The 15,084-nt window shown below is 43.3% G+C and overlaps 1 protein-coding gene across 3 annotated transcripts in view; it reads left to right on the forward strand.

Moving 5' to 3' along the window:
- pik3cb (phosphatidylinositol-4,5-bisphosphate 3-kinase, catalytic subunit beta) overlaps positions 1 to 15,084 on the forward strand; it is a 37,945-nt gene continuing 22,861 nt past the window's right edge. Inside the window, exons 1-3 of one of the 3 annotated variants that reach the window (XM_076143648.1) lie at positions 1 to 270; positions 7,195 to 7,254; positions 11,533 to 11,612. The gene's annotated coding sequence lies outside the window, so the exon portion shown is untranslated. The remainder of the gene's footprint in view (positions 271 to 7,194; positions 7,255 to 11,532; positions 11,613 to 15,084) is intronic. The other 2 variants (XM_076143640.1, XM_076143655.1) reach the window with 2 other exon arrangements.

Consider the following 15,084-nt stretch of genomic DNA (forward strand, 5'->3'; position numbering starts at 1 on the left):
AGAGCAAAGGGGAGCTTGGCGGAGGAGGAAAAAACGCAGTGGAGAGCTACACCTCGTTGAAACAAACAGGAAGCCAGACCGCCCTCCTGTCCACCTGTGAGGCTTGTCTCTGCTCCGGGATTGACGTCCAGGCTGGAGGTCTCCGGCCGGGCTGAGTTTTGTCCCTATAAACCACTTTCCGGGGAAGGAACAGCTCGCAATATGGTCAACTTTAAACCGCTCGTCCGTTCGGTGCATTCTTCAACAAGCTGAAGCCGGAGAGTGATTAAGGTGAGTTGAACTGCGTCCATTTCTTTTTTTTTTTTGACTCATTCAACCCCGTACACTCAGCACATGACGCCGAATCCAACTCACTTAGGCAGTTTCGTACAGGGAGGAGTGGGACAGAGATTAGAAATGGAAGGAGAAACATAAGAAATCCGCAGTTCTCACTCATTCGTTCTCCGAGAATAAAGCAAGGACGTAGAATAAACTTAACAAGAATTGTTGAAATGAGAATTGCTGTAAGGACCCTTCTGTTCGTAATACCTCTTAAACCGCACAAAAGCAGTGCTGGGAACGATTAGCCGCATTGGGAACAGTTCGCTGGAGTATAAATATGCAGTGTGCCAGAAGACCCCAAAGAGTGGTGACGTGTTTTGCTGTTAAACTAAAATTAGAACTGCAGGATCACCGATGTTTTCTTATTAAGGGGGACGGAGCAAGCGCACGTTACACTGGAGTCATAGCACACTTCTTCTAATTTGGATCGCTATCTGTACGTGTTGTCCTGTACGTGTTGGGGGGAGGTGGGGGTGGGTGGGAGTGTCGGAGAAGAAAACGCGTGTTTCATACGTTTCCCATTTTTTCGCAACAGTTTCATCACAGTTTCGTCCCGGCTTCTGAACTTCAGTACAGGTCTCTATGACTTCTTAGCTCAAATCTATTTAGTTTATGTCATGTGTCAGTCACGTAAACATCCCAAAGCAGCCACACATCCTAATGTTTGTGTGCCACCCCGTAGTGGAAGTGTTGAACATGAACTCTACAATCAGAGAGTGTATACATCCTGATACTTGGGACCTTCACAAACCCATGCCTGGTCGCCACCTATAGGGGAAACTGCTATATGGAAGATTGACCCCATGGGATCATTTGTGACACAAATGTCAGCTGTCCGATTGTTGCTGAGAAATTGACACTGCATGGTCAAGAAAACAGAAACGATACTTTCTGAGGGTTAATATACGGCAGTCAGCTATTTTGACATGACCATATAAACTTTTGAGTCACGTTTGTTTCAGAAGCAGCTGACAAACTGACGTTTAGAAGTTTGGTAGCCCTTTAGCTGTGTCAAAGTGATTCCATACCAGTGTGAGGTGTTTCATAAAATCCTTGTTGTGCATCAGTTTAACCAAGTCTGGCTATAATGTCACCATGAACGTCGGACATTGAGATTTGACAGAGACACCTACATCAGAAATGCCCCTTTAATCTCACCCACCTCTTCCTCTCCCTTCTGCTCTCTCTGTCTCTGTCTTGCTCTGTGAGTAAACTCATTTTGGATCAAAGTATTGCTTCTGCATTGTGTAAAGGTATTTGTAAATGTTTTACATCCTCAAAGCTCTTCTAAATGAACTTCATTCACAATAAGCTAACGGAAACAGCTGATGTTACAACTTGGATCGGGTTCGTCCCTATTATTTATTATAATAGAATTGCTATTATATTAGCTATTAATGCGGGATGTGTTGTGTATGCCTGTGAGTGCCACTGCAGGATTTGTGAATCAGTGCTTGAGTAGTCTAGTCTGAGCTCAAGCAGTGTGCAATACGTCAGTGGAAGTAGAGAGTAAGCCTGTGGCAATGATGTCACAGGGTACACACACAGCGGCAAATACAACTTGGCGCTGACAGCTGTGTGTGTGTGTGTGTGTGTGTGTGTGTGTGTGTGTGTGTGTGTGTGTGTGTGTGTGTGTGTGTGTGTGTGTGTGTGTGTGTGTGTGTGTGTGTGTGTGTGTGTGTGTGTGTGTGTGTGTGTCCCTCCCTCCCTCCCTCCCTCCCTCCCTCCGGAAGGGTGATAATGGAGCAGACGGTGTCATGTCAGACTGTGTGCCTTTTCAGATTTGTTGCTTTATTAGCCTCAAAGCCACATAATCCTGACTAGCAATTAAAACTTAAAAGTAACCTTTTTCATCTGCTAACGTAATCTTCATGTTTACATGCGGTCCATGCAGTAGATGGGAGGAAGGGATGTGTCAGATCGGTCTTGTGTCTGTCTGGGTGCGGCCCCTCTGTGACTTGTTTTTGCTCTATTATTTTGGAATTTACGACAGATTGCTTTACGATGTAAACAAACTATGCCTATAAACAGACACACAAACACACATGAGCCGCTGTCAAGCAGGACTCACTACAGTAGAGACTGTAATAGAGGACACAGCTCTGTAAAAAGCAAAACATGTTTGGGATTAAAACAAAAGTTAAACCAGGAGAAATGCTGATTAAATGGATCAATCACAATAACACAACACTCTTAAAAACGCTTATAAAAGTTACTTAGTGCTGCGTTAAACAGCATAAACAAATAATGTAATTTAATTGGGTGTTCCTCACACTGATTCACTTATTTAAAGGCATCCCACATGTCTGATGTCTGGCATTAGAGCTTTGTACAACAAAGTAAGAGAATGGCCCCGTGTAATCTTCCCATAATTCAGTTTGTTGTTGTACAATCACTTTAGGAGAAGTAGTTGTCCATTCTGGCATTGGAGTCTGGTTTAGTCTTGATTAGGAACTGGCCTTTGCTCTCTCATGCCAGGCGGGGTCTGCTCTCAGGCCCCCTCTGAGGTAAAGTTGGAGAACACTGATAAGGCTTACTGACGTCACTCTACAGACATCAGCCAACAATGCAGCTATTTACTCCAAGCCAGATTTAGTCCCAAAGCAGGCCTCTCCACAGAAAGTGGGTACGACTGAAAGGAGAACTCTAAATAAGTGACAAGCTTCAAAAAAGTTAGCAAAGTTTGACTGAGAGGTGATGTCTGTAACCTGTACTCAAATGTTGAAGAGTTATTTATTTGGGGGTATTCGCTAAGGGAGATAAAAAGGTGGACTGCTACCGGAGAAATGGGCTGTTTCTAGTTCTGTTGAACCAAAAGCAAAGTGAAATGAACAAGAAGGCGTACATCGTACTTGACAAACCCGTGTGTAGTCGCCAATGAAAATACATTTTAATGGAATATCATTTTTCAGAGTGCTCTGATATGAAATCCGACAGTGGAGCACATCAGCATGTAATGCAGAGGAAGGACGAGGCACGTGATCCAGCAAAACCTTATCAATGTCAAATCAAATGAGAAGCTAAAGTCGCACGACAGAATGTCCAAGGTAAACGTAACGCACAAGGGAACGGGAAAAGGAACGTTTGAACATTGTACATCGGCAGTGTTTCTATGTACACTGTGTCAATCAGTCTGTGTACGTGCGTGGGAGCACTGCCTCATGGTTTGTTCACCACTTTTGCGTGTCTCTCATTAATTTCCTGCCCTTTGTCAATACGTATATGACATACGTTTGCAGGCTCTGTGGCGGACCAGTATCAGAGACTGAGCAGTACAGGAGCAGTACAGTAGTACTCGATAAGAAGTGAGTGAGTTGTTGAGCCTATTTATTGGAATCACACATTCACATATGGAACACCTTGCCCATGTTTGCAACCTGGTGTGTTAACTGTATATAATTGTCAGCATTGTTATCAGGTACGTGGTCAGTTATGAGTTCCACCCCTATTTTCTCTCTCTCTCTCTCTCTCTCTCTCTCTCTCTCTCTCTCTCTCTCTCTCTCTCTCTCTCTCCCTCTCTCGTGCTCTCTCGCTGTGTCACTTACACACTTCCTGCTGTTGTACTTTTAAAGTAATCACTCCTCACTACTGAAAGGCTTGCGTAACATCTTTTCAAAGACTGCTGTGAAAGGGAGCTGGTATGTTTTTCCCGAGTGTGAGCACTTTCACATTATGTGTGCCAGCTTGCATGATTTGTCTTTTATACGGCCCACACCGAACTCAAGGTGGAAAGGAAGGATTGCTGTATTTGCTTTTACCGCATGGGTGGATCTGCTTTACATCGCTGCTTATTATAAACGTATACGTGAAGTGGCGATAGCCGAAGCATGCAGTGTGACTCACTCACTATGAAGGCGAGAGCAACATGCTGGAATTCTCCACTTTTGTTGCACAGCAGGCCGGGACCTGCCAAGGAATGCGGGGAAGACTGCAGGAGAGGAGTAGAGGAGAAGTAATGAAGACACAGATAAGGGCGAGGGGAGAGGCAAAATGACATGCAGGACACAGTGTAGTACAAGTAGAAAACGCGAGGTGTTGAATAACATCACCGTATCTAACCTCACTAATTGAGATGCAATCTTCGCAAATACAATCAAGATATACCAAAGCATCCTGCGTATATTGCAAACTTTAAATAGCACAAAGCAACTCGGGGCTTGGCTCTCTCGCCCGCTCACAAATAGTAAGTAAATGTTGCTGCTGGATGAGTGAACGTCCTCTATATTGGTTTGATGTTGCGAAGTAAATGGTCTGTGGTCAGCGGTCAGCAGTGAGCATCCAGTCAGTTAGCAGGTAAATAGCTACACCTGAATCATCTCATTTAATCCACTGTATCAGGCTTGCAGCACTTCTGTCTTACTTACTGTGTTCAGGTGTTTGTTGACGTTGTTAGAGACGTGTTTATGCACCTCTGGTGGTTAGTGTGGGTTTTGATTGCATTCTGTAAGATTGGACTGTTGGAATTGTAAGAGAAAAGATTGCATTTCAGATCTTTTGCTCGAGTCTTGAGGTGTAACAATATGCAGACTGACAAAACATTCTCGTTTTATGATACGGCAACTACATCTTACAATTTCTAATAAATAGTCAAAAGATAAAATGGTGTCTAAGGGGAAATAAGGACTTGTGACTGAGGCTGTCGTGTACACGCACACTTTACTGCCTGTGCTACAATTAAGGCCAAAGTGTTGAGTAAGACGTAGACAGGACGAATGGATTTTCTGTTCTGAATAATCAGCACATGACGCATTGCTTATTCAACTCACAAGAGGAAGTTTACCAGGTGAGGTGGATTTATTAACAAATGTATTGCTTACATGCTTGAACAAGTTGATTTATATTTGCGTAATCCAAGTCTTCCACTTGGATTACACCAGCGGTTCCCAATCCGGGTCCTCGTGTAGGCCTTCACTGCTGTAAACTTGACGCCTGTCGATAAATTTAGTAGTTGTTTTAAAGTCAAATAGACCTTTGCGTGAACCGTGTAGATCCATTTTTGTAGGGGTGGAGTACTACAGCAAGAAATACATGAGTTTCTGTAGCATGTGTGACGTTTCCTTCAGCACAGCAGCCATGCATTTGTTGAGATCATATCTTCAATATCTGCCATGCCAATCGTCCAAAGGCCCATTATTCCAAAACCCCAGTAGTGTGAAAAACATCTTGTTGGGCTGAAAGCCCATAAATGTGTCTAACAAAGGTCCATTGCTCCGAAAATACACACTTTGAGTTGTTGGAGTTCAGTGACGGCTGCTTTAACTGTTTCAAGCCCCTGATTAACTGATATTGTTTTTATCGATGAGCCACCATTACTCTTTCATAGTCTTTCCTTTCCAACGAACTGTGCAATGACTGCGAATATCTGAAAACCCAGCAGCACATTAGTGTTGACATCACATCCCCACTATTGGGGTGATTATGTAAAAACTGTTAAAAAAAAGAAATCTTGCCAGGGAGGAGAGGAGGCCCTGATGTCTGTCTTGGACTTTGTAGCCCTTTTCACTGCTCTTGAGTGAACAGGTCTATATTTTCCCTCTCCCCCTGCTGTGCTCTGATTCGCTAAATCACACGCTTGATTCGGACACAACGAAGGCACACAATGATCAGGATTGGGAACCGACGGAGTGCAGCAACACTGATTTCTGCTGATTTCAATCCGATTATGACGTTCATCTCTTAATCAGGCTTAATCAGTCTCGAATCAAAGTTGGAACACTCCTGTAAAGGCAGTGAATGGTGGCTGATGATGACGCATAAAGAGAACGTGATGAAAAGGACAAGCCCTCCATTCAAATGACAACAAGCATATCAAGTAATAATACATTGAAAACAAAAATGTGAAAACCCAAATGAAGTGGGGCGATCAGGCCACCTGTGCTGATGCTGGGGGGCGGAGGAGGGGCATTAACACCTTCCTCACAACCCCTCTCTCTCTCTCCCTCTCACTGTAACCTGAGAGGGCAAAACCTCTTTTTTCATGTCCCTATGGCAACGCTTCCTCACAGCACTGGCTCCTGTCTGCAACTGCTTATGACATACACTCCAATGTGGGCACACCTTGTGATATCTGATATGCATACAGCCATATGGCTATCCATGCAGATCAGTGACTTAGGTGTGGGTGTGTGTGTCGGGTTAGGGGGGGTTGTATTTTCATGCTGCTGCCTTGTTAACATTCCTCCACTACCTAATGGAGAAGGACTGTTTAATATATTCACACATTTGCACATTTGGATAGGCCAAGGATGAGTCAAGTCATGGAGCTCATCTTGTATGATAATTGAAAACATTTGAAATACTTTTCTCCCAGAAAAGTATATTTTCAAACTGATTTATAAAGGTACAGATGGTGGTGAAATAGTTTATTGTTAATTGGACTTGGCCAGCAAAACATTGTACCTGATAATTGTTTTGATTATCAAGAAAAAATCCCCTTTACAGGCCAATCATCTTTAGTGTGTGAATGAGAGTTTAAAAGGTGGCGTTCATAGCTAAATGTGTGTGATACAGAATGACTGCATGTAAACATTATAGGATACAGCATTGATGGGGTGGGATTCAATTTCCTTGGCCTAAGACGCACCTCTCCACAAAATGTCATGAAGTGATCTTAGTTTTGAGTTATCTGGCAACCCACAATCAAACAGGAGTGGAGTGAAGCCACGCTATCCGATGGTATTGTTGTAAATCCTGAAATAGACAGTTCTTGACAGTGTTGTGGGTTTATCTCGGGTTTTTTCAAGCTCTGCCATGGTTCTGTTTCACCTTCCTCTTGAAAACCTTCTCCTCAACAGCTGATCTCAGCTAACTCCATCCTGTGTTTGTCTCCATTGTAATTACGCAGTGACCGCATCTGTGTTTGTCTTCTGACAGTGACCGGCAGTGCTGTGTCCCTGGCTAAGATGGACCTTTGCTCAGTCAGACGGACTGAAGGTAACTGATTTACAGCATCCTAAGGGCAGTTTTGAGAATACAGACAGACTTCACCCACCCGAGGACAGGCCAGCTGCTATAAATAGAGATCGGAGGAGGCAGATAAAGAATAGGAGAAAGGATAGGTTTAGGCCATGATTAGATAGACACAACACAAAGGGATGGAAGTATCTTGTCCATAACCTAAACCGTCCTCAAATGTGTGTGTTGCTCTGTGTTAGGGGATTGTGCCCTCCTGTATTTGTCTTGTACTTGTCTCTTGGCCCCCAGGGTTGTGTAGGGTGAGAGACAGGGGTGTAAAGTCAGGATGGGGAGCACCCTCTGGACGTTTGTGTTTGTTACAGGATCCCTTGAGCACAAAAACAATTGTTTACAATGGACCACTAGCTGATGGCCTGAATGCTGAATATTCATGAGAATGGTTTGGGGGGCGTTGTGAGGCTGGTGTTGGTGGGTCCCAAATGCCTGACCCGTCATCGGTGGTTAGGAGGGTTTACTTATGGATGTTTCCCAAGGTGAGGGGGAGAGAGAGAGAGAGAGAGAGAAAGACACCATGATGCCCCCAGTCATCCTGCATTCCTCACATTCCTCTCAAAGAGGATGGGTGGAGGAGAGGAAGGGTGTGCAAGTGGAGAGAGAAAGTCATATCAAAGCCAAATTCTCACTGCGGTGTTTATACAATGATAAGAGTGACAACAATTTGGGGGGGGGGTCAGTGAAGATGAGACATTCTTTGTATGTTTCAAGTCAGCCAGTCCTCCCTCGGTCAGAGTGGAGCTACAGAGTGGATCCACTACTTGTGTGTGATAATCTGTGTAAATCTCCACTAGAATGTGCACCGGCCTAATTCCCTTTACGTAAGAAGAAGAAGTTGGCTACACAAAGTACCTGCAGCTAACGTCACTCGCTACTGCTTTGTGCATTGAGCTGCAAAATGTCATGGTAGTACTTCAAGCTTCTAGACTTCACTGGAATTCCTGCAGTGTGTGTGTGTGTGTGTGTGTGTGTGTGTGTGTGTGTGTGTGTGTGTGTGTGTGTGTGTGTGTGTGTGTGTGTGTGTGTGTGTGTGTGTGTGTGTGTGTGTGTGTGTGTGTGTGTGTGTGTGTGTGTGCTACTGCAAGTCATAGGCACTCAGCGCTATCATCGCTTTTTCAGTCAGATCAAAAACTATATTCAAACAATTTCACCATGAAAACTCTCTTTAAAATGTCAAGCAAGCAGATGTTATTGCCCAAGAAGAATTTATATAATGAAGACATACAAGTAATGAATTTAACTTTTCTAAACTCACCGTCAATAATAAGCAGGTTCTTTATTCTTTTTTTTTTACTTTACAGAATAATGACTGATTTCAATATATGACTATATTAAAATCACATACTTACTTAATACCCAGTTTTGAATATCCCTTTTTTATTCTTTTATTTCCCCAAATAAAAGGAAATGTTATGACCTACATTTAGAATTTCTTACCTACTACAGCCAGCTGGTGATGGACAGGAGAACAGCTGGACACCCTTTGTGTTTATTGTATAATACAGCCGTGCTACAAATAAGCACTTGCATCAGTCCTCTTCCTGCTTTAGTTTATTGTTTACTGGATCCCCATTAACTTCCACTAAAGTGGTTGTTAGTCATCCTGGCCAGACAAACAAATAAGTCCACAGGAATCAATAGATACAATGAGATAATTTCTGAATTGGTCAGATTTCCTGCAGTCTCTCCATGCTGTGTGCCGGAAAAGTCATTTGAGAATAGATCACATACTGTATATTTACATTTCTTCAGTGAAATGTTTCCAGTTGGACCCCTAATGCAAAGCATAGACTGAGCTCCAAGGTCCTTCACCTATCTTGTACCAGGTGTTCTTTAGTCACGCTACAGTATATCAAGATTTGAGCTGTGAGGTCAGGCTCCATTAATCTGTGGTTGTGAAACCTAATGCCGTCGTCTCATGTATAAAAAGCTGCCCCCTTTTGAAAATTCTCAGTAAAGCTACAAGTAATCATTTCTCTGATCTAATTTGACTTTTAAATGAAAATCGGCACTGAGCTCCCTCCATGGCTGTCCTGACCCCTGTTGTTTTGAGTCCTCCTATTCAGAGCCGGTGAAGACAAGTTTCAAAACAGTTAAATTCATTCTGCATAGCATGAACCAAATTACATCTCATTCATGGATTTATACGGATAAATTAAGTAGGCAGCAAGGTAGCATTAGCTTTATTCTGATATACTGTATAGGTTCCATTTGTGCGATATAGCATTAATGCACCATTGATATATTAAGATGTTTGAATATAAAAACATGTATGGCCTACTGAAATACATTATGATGGACTTCCTTGAGAGGTACTGGCTCGAAAGCAACTCGGATTATATTGGAACCATTAGTAAAACCACTCCCTTTATTAAGGTCTCCACATTGTGTGAAGGTTGTGTTGGTTAATTTCAACTCTCTCGACCCACCTCAGCTCCAACCGGGATTCAAAAATAATATTTTACACATAATCACACGGAAGACGACAGTACATTACACTCACAGATGCAGAGGGTCATGTGATGCTTTGAGCTGTGTCCAAATAGTTAAATATTGACTGTCCCGTGTCTGAGATTCTATCGTTGTAACCAAAACTCTTCCTGGAATGGGTCATTCCCCTCGTGCTTTTTCTGTAGTTGTGGTGAGGACACATTTTCATAGCCAAATTCTGTGGAAACTCAGTGTCACCTCTTTCGAAGATTTTATATTCCTATCTGAAAGGATATACAGTAAATGTTTCTTTGTTAGTACAAATCTCACATCTCTGACTCACATAACACCCAGGTAAACAAGATGGGAACTCCATTGAAAAGATGTCTGTATCTGTGTGTTATTGCTTATGATTCAGTATTTCCTTTTTATTTATTTGTACCAAACTGCCCTAATTGTATTAGAGTGAGGTAAAGCAATACCACGAAAGAATCCAACACATCAAGCTTCTGCTCATTCAGTTTTGCCGTACAAAACGTACATAAATGGTTTCACTAAGATTTTGAAATATAGAGATTAAAATATGAATAAAATATAAATCAAAATATACAATTTATATTAAAAAAAAATTCAATACTTAGTTTTGCGCACCATTTACTTTATATAATTATGGAGATTATAGTCCATTTAGAAAACTGGGGCCAAACTGGTTCTCGATTTAGCTGATCTAAAAAAATGTGTCATCATGCAAGTGATGCGCAGTGCCATTTAAAAAGGAGCAATCACTTTTGGCAACAATGAGCCAACAAAGAGGCGCATTCCATTTCTATCTACCGATACTTACCTCTTTGCTGCTGGCTGGTGTTTACAGTCACAAGCACTGTGGAAATTTGCATCAGTATGGCATCTGTAGGTATTCGAGCCATGCAAAGTAGGTGGCAGCCCTTTTGCTACTTGGCATTGTACCTGTAACATTTATCGCTATGATAAGTGTTCTGCAGGTTTAGCAACTTGGAAGACTTTCAAAGGTTGTTTGATTCCTGTCAAGGTCTTTAGTGTCTCTGCGAGTGTAACCTTTCATTAGTTGGCGTTCCACCATACTAAAGACAAAGCCTATGTCTTGGGAGGCAGTGGCTCAGTGGGTAGAGCTTCCGGTTTGGGAACCGGAGGGTCGCCGGTTCGAGCCCCTGCGGGGGTGCCCCTGAGCAAGGCACCGAATCCTCAATTGCCCCCCCCTCTGCGAAGGGTGGTAATGTAATGTAAGTCGCTTTGGATAAAAGCGTCTGCCAAATGATCGTAATGTAATGTACTGTAATGTCACATATGTCAATATGTTTTTCTTTATTCCATGGGTGAGCTAATTGAGTTAATAGACTGCAAAGGGAGTCTTTAATAGTTGTAATGTTACACACTTAAATTAGAGATGGACGCCATACACATACATACACAGCTGCAGAGTATTGTATGTGCATATATTGACAAAATATAAGGCTCGCTAACATTTTTCTCTCGAGTGGAAGGAGCATGATTGAGTGTCAGTGTCAGATAAAAAGGAGACTGTGGGAAAATATAGAAAAGAGGATGAGTGAGGCCGGTGGAGGTACAGCAAGGAGATGTCAGAGTGGCTGAGGGGGAGCTGTCCCTTCACTTTGACTTCATTGCACTTCTCTTTTATCTTGACTGATAAAGACTCATGAACAGCGCCGACGCATCAGGTCTCACATATGAAGCGACGATTGTTTACTTTTCTACTCGGTAGACATCTCGACCTCTAACGGTACAAATGTGTCCCTTTGTATTTTTGTCCATTAGATGCGTCGTCCCAGCAGCTATCCTCAGAGCCCCAGCAAGCAGCAGAGGTACAGGAAGTGAGACACTCAAGGAAATAGCAGGTAAAAGTGTGGCAATGATCTTGACCTACTTTACCTGTGTTGCGTGTGTGTGGAGTGCAGGCTTAGTTCTGACAAGCGAGACATCCCAGGAAGGCCTCCCAAATGTTTTACTTCAAGTTATAGATGAAGTTCATACAGCCAGAGTAAACGTTCACTGTAACTCTCCCTACATAGGTTCCATGTATTATTCTTCCCACTAGTCGTCTTTTCATTTTTTGGTGTCACTTCAAGTGCTGGTATGGTCGGAGATCAGCAGGCGCATTCTAGACCAGAGAGCCCTCGAAAGAAAGATAATAAATAAATAATCAATGACCTACTACTTCTCCAGTTTGACAGAAGTGGTAGCCATCACTGGAGTGTATCTGTGTGCACACCACAGCTTGTTCACTAGTTGCCCTTTTCTCTCCCCTTGTCCTTTTTGTCTGCGAACACACACCATACCCTCTCCTGCTCCTTTCTGTCTTAGAGGAACAGTAGGTATAACAGCGAAGGTACTTATACGCTAATTACATACTACATAATCTGGAAGGTTAGTCTCTGATCGACAAATGTATTTCCTCCATTTGTAGTGGCTTGCTAATGGAGACTGGGCAAACATCGTCTCCTTCCTCCTCCTCCTCCCAGAGCCAATGTTTTGACCGAATTCAGTAATACAAGTGCAGGACGATAATCACTTTTCTTCCTGTCAATCATCGACTGTGGCCCAATAACCAGCAATAATTGGTGCAGATGCCTCCCACCTGTGTCCCCCCCCCTTCCCCTCCCCTTCCCTCCCGCCCCCACTCCTACTCGGATGTGGAAAAATAGCCCGATCCAATTATCCATGCTACAGTCTGTCTCCTGTGTGCTGACTCTTACCACAGAAGCTGCCATGATTATGGAAAGAACAGGGAGGGGGGGGGGGGGGTTTAATGCTGTTGCAAGATCTTTGCACACAGCAGCTTCTCAGTACCAAATGAGGAAGGTTTGCACTGACTCCTTATTCCCAGAAATGACCTCTTTATATGTTCTCATTTGTGCGGTTGGTGTTAATTGTGATACGCCGGCTGAGAGGAGGCAGCATGCCATAACAATTTCCCTCACACAATCCTAGGAAGCCCTGCCCATGGCCCATTCTTAAGCAGTGTGTTTGGGTGGCATTATCCTTATGCCACTCTGAACCCAAGTTCATACGGTGGCTTGCTATGATTAGGTCAGCCTGATTTCACAGGGACAATAAGACCTATACAATAGAGTTCACTAAATATAGATGTACAGACGGTTAACTTGTGTACAATAGATACCCACACATTTCCTATTTGCCCAAAAATAGATTTATGAGGGTTTTTTTCTTCTGTGTTAAATGTATTCTTTGCGTGTCACATTGATACATCTGCGCACCCTATTTATAGCTTCTTCAACAAACGGGATGTAGCAAAGCAGACATATGGAGGGATGTGTAAACTGGAAAGGCGAACATCAGCATGTCGTTTAGCAGAGCAACCCCGGTGTTCCTAGCAACCCCGGTCACCTCTAGAACAGGCTTGAGCCGGGTCCGTGTGCGTGTGCGTGTCAGTCGGTGCCGATGTGTGGCCCTTTTGTTTCTGAGGGAGATAAATGGTGATTTGACAAGACGGTGCAGGACCCCTATTTTGTTTGTATGGGAGCCATCCCCGCTTCAGTCAGGGCCGTCCGCTGTTATTTTTGTGTTTTTCTTCCCGTCTTTCTTGGCTTTCCTCTGCCTCACAACAGTCTGCAGCGGCAAACTGTGTGCGACTGGCTGGGATTTTCATTAAATGTATTTTTGAACTTCCCTCTTTTGACTATTTTATTTTTTTGGACATAATCATCCTTTTGACTGCCGCCTCAAAGACCGCTACGTGTTCCCTTACTTGCTGATAGAGCTGATAATGTGCGCAGTATAATATGTCAATGTTGGTAACACCTATTAATAACACAGGGCAAAGATTGTTATGACCTCAATAAAAAGAAAAAAAGACATCCACAATGTGTTGACACGCTGATAATAGTTGTTCATTATTTCCTCCTTCCTTAGTCACTGATTCCAAGTAAAGCTTCCGCTACCCTTTCAAAAGCTGTGGTGTAAGATGGAACAGAGGCTCATTCTCAGGTCATCCTCGCAGAGCCGCCGTCAATACACAACTGTACTCTACATCAAAACAGGAAGAACCACACCGGCAACTTCCTGTCACTGTGCAAAATCCTCTCTGATCATTGGATACTGAAACGAGGAAGGGTAGAGCTCAGAAGCCACAATGTCAATTTGCTCAGTTATTAAGAGAATAATATAGAGGAGAAGCAACACGGAGGAAGCCTGACATATAGACCCAATGCATCAAATCGGCTTTTTCTGAAAATCCTCTTTGGAAGTCTTTGTAAATGAAGACACGGTGCAGATGACAGGTTTGCTCTTAGTGGTCAGGATGTCTGTTTTACTTGCTTATCTCTTGTTGTTATATTTAGAATGGTGTTTCATCTGCAGTGGTTACACTAAATCTGTATGGTGTTTACATGATAGGGTTATGGTTTGAGTGACCCATGCTGACACATGTGTGGCCCTGTGTGAACGTGTGTCCACGGACGCTTCTGAAAGTGTGAGTAAGCCGCATACAGCTACAGGCCGACGTCACACACTGATAAATACAACAAGCATGAGCTGTTTTTGTGGTCGACGGCTGTAGGCTGTGTAAGCCCCGGGACCTTATGACCTTACTGCCCCCTCCATCCCGGGTGTTTTTACTGGACTTCAGTGTGTGTGCTGGTCTTTGTAGCCAAGGCTGGGTGGCTTTGTGTGTGTGTGTTTTTCTGTGTTAGAGAGAAGAAATGAGGTACGGGGGGTGAGGGTTGAAGGAAGCAAGGGCAACACAAGGGCAGTGTTTGTGCAGGGCACGGGACTGTCCTCACTGACACACACACACACACACACACACACACACACACACACACACACACACACACTGCCAAAAACAGAGGCTTATTGTCAACATCCAGCCCGGCTCAACCCACCCACTACAGTCGCACATTGTATCACATTTTGCATTTCCATTTCTCTCACTCTGTTATCTATCTCTCATTATTCACCAGAAGTCACAAACTACTCTTACTTTCTGTTTCCCTCTCTCTCTTCTCACTTTAAAAATATTTTCATCATTGTTTCTCACATTATAAACTTATGTTCATGCTTCAGCTTCATCTCCTCTTCATCATTCCTCTTCAAACTGACTTTCGCATCATCTCGACTCCCTGCTCCCTCGCTGTAATTTCTGAGGGAGTTGTGAAACGTCTGGCACTTTCGGTCACGGAGAGATCCATATTATCACTTCATATTTTTATATCTGCCGTGCATGAAAGTCTGTGTGATTCTCTCTCCTTCTCTTGTGAGTGTGAAGTGAATCAGACTGTGGAATATCACACCATCCACTCCCCCTCAGTGTTTCCCCCACGTAGACACGGGAGGATATAGAAGCGATAT

This window comes from Genypterus blacodes, unplaced genomic scaffold, assembly GCF_046128005.1.
Source record: "Genypterus blacodes isolate CSIRO-AG114 ecotype Tasmania unplaced genomic scaffold, CSIRO-AGI_Gbla_v1 ptg000003l_1, whole genome shotgun sequence".
NCBI lineage: Eukaryota > Metazoa > Chordata > Actinopteri > Ophidiiformes > Ophidiidae > Genypterus > Genypterus blacodes.